We start from the raw sequence: 2241 nt of genomic DNA, 5'->3' as shown, positions 1-2241 counted from the left end.
ATAAGTTCGTTAATTTACCGCTGTCCTACTGGTGGACGATACTAGTAAGTACACCTAGTGGAGGCTATATTTGTGAGATAATTAACCTGTTTCAGAATCTGAAAGAAGTTAATTTCACTAAACTGTTCTGTTAAATCGTAAAACTTGCTTCGAATTATTGTTAATATTGTTCGCTTATCCTATGAATTATGTTGTTTTTTTATTTCAATGTATCTATAAATCATTTGTAAATATAAAGAAGTCCACTTGAAAACTAAAAAAATAACATTATATGTGTAGCATAATTATCACTTAATAACATAAATTATGTTGCAAAATAATAACTTAATTGGCACAGCATATTATGAATCTTGTTCTCGATAGAGTACTGGCTGCCCAATTAAGGCGAATCATTTAAAATGCTTTAAAGACGTTCATTTTTGCTGTGATGCTTTTTGTATTTGTGAGTTTTTTCTTTTCTTTTTACATTTGTATTATTTTGATAATGGAAATGACTTCTCACACCAAACGAGTGATATCCTCCAAGTATTCAGCCTAAAAACATTAAACAAATCTCCGTGCAGTAAAATGTTTCTAAATTGTATTATATTCGAAGATGAAGTGGACAGAGTTGATAACAGACTTATGTATGAAGATAATCCACCCTTAGATACTACATCAACGAAATATCCTCAATGATGAAAGAAAAAAACCTTATGTCAGCTTTTTCTTGGTCAATTTAAAAAAAGATAAAGCGAAATAGTAGGAAAAATTAATCATGACACCTTATCGTCCAGTAAAGTTAAAATATTACATGAAAATAATATCAGTGAAAAAAATCTAATAGTTTTAAGCTCGGAAAAGATTGATGAACAATATATCAAAGTATAGGAAAATATATTTAGCGAAACACTGTTTAATACCTGACGCTTTCGAAATCAAAACTATAGTAGAAATCAAACATTTTCCCGCCATACTGGCTATACCCACTATTGCTCTTTTTTTTTTGAATTAACATTTATTAGGAATGTGCCATTCAACATCCAAAATGGCGCAACGGAATTTATCAGCTAATTTCAGAAATAGAATTAGACTAATCAGTATCAAGTAAATTATTTTTGTTGTTGTTGGACATAATAAATGTTGATCAAGATAAAGTAATCGGGTGCGAGATCACAGAGAGCATAAAAAACAAGAAAATCTTGGAATTTGTCCTTTAAAAAGACAAAGAAAACAGTAACACCCACTATCAAACTTGCAGTGATGATTGATCATGAGATTATGTAGGCACACTACTGCTGTTTAATTAAGAAATTGATCACTGTTGCTTAAAACATGACTGGGGCAATAGCATCACTATAAAAATATGAAATCTGCAGTGTTCCACCAGCTCTGTTCAACCCCCTTTTGATGTCTGTAATGTCTTCTGTTGATGATCCGTTTTTCATAGTCATCAAAGAAGACCAGTATTTAGCATATTCTACATACAAACGAAAATGGGCATTGTATGTTGATCCAAGAGGTCATACCAATGTAAAACAGAAGCTACCATCAATAATATGTTGGATTTATTTTCCTTGTAGTAATAAGTTGTATTTTCCTTAACTAACCATGTATAATCAGCCATTGCAGCTTTGTTTGCTTCTTGTGGGAGGCAGACGAGGAAATGTTGGTGCTGACTGTGATGTTAATTTTACTCGTGACCCGATGAAGATAAAATGTAACATTGTGGAAGTTAAACAAGAAAAAAATACAGAATACTTAGCCCCTTTTTCTTGCAAATGGAAAAAGCAGCATCATGAATAAAAAAAGGTGACCGAGTATTTTTTCTTGTTTAACTTACCCAGTTTTACATCTTTACAAATTTATCTTTTTATAGAACTTAGCTCATTTTGATATCTCATCTTTATTTGGTCAACTTCTATATTCTAACTTAGCTGTTTTGTTCATATATGAAATGTTTTCGATCAGGTATCAATATTTTTTGTTTTGATTATAATTTTCAACATAAAAGATGCATTTAATGGAAATTTACATCATAGTTTTCTACCAGTATATATATGTCCCATAATTTTAACATGTCTAAAAAATAATCCAATCTAAAGTGGAATCTGAGACTACGCCACGAGTTAACAATGCAATATGAATACTCAATATCTTTCCCTCCAGATTATCGTCTGACTTTAGCTTTCCCATCAACTGCTGAACGCTAGTCATTCTCAATTTCATTCATATCGCATTTATTCCCTAGTGGTTGTGGGA

Source organism: Limulus polyphemus, unplaced genomic scaffold (genome assembly GCF_000517525.1).
Source record: "Limulus polyphemus unplaced genomic scaffold, Limulus_polyphemus-2.1.2 Scaffold8862, whole genome shotgun sequence".
Classification (NCBI taxonomy): domain Eukaryota; kingdom Metazoa; phylum Arthropoda; class Merostomata; order Xiphosura; family Limulidae; genus Limulus; species Limulus polyphemus.
Note: the sequence above shows the minus strand (reverse complement) of the source record.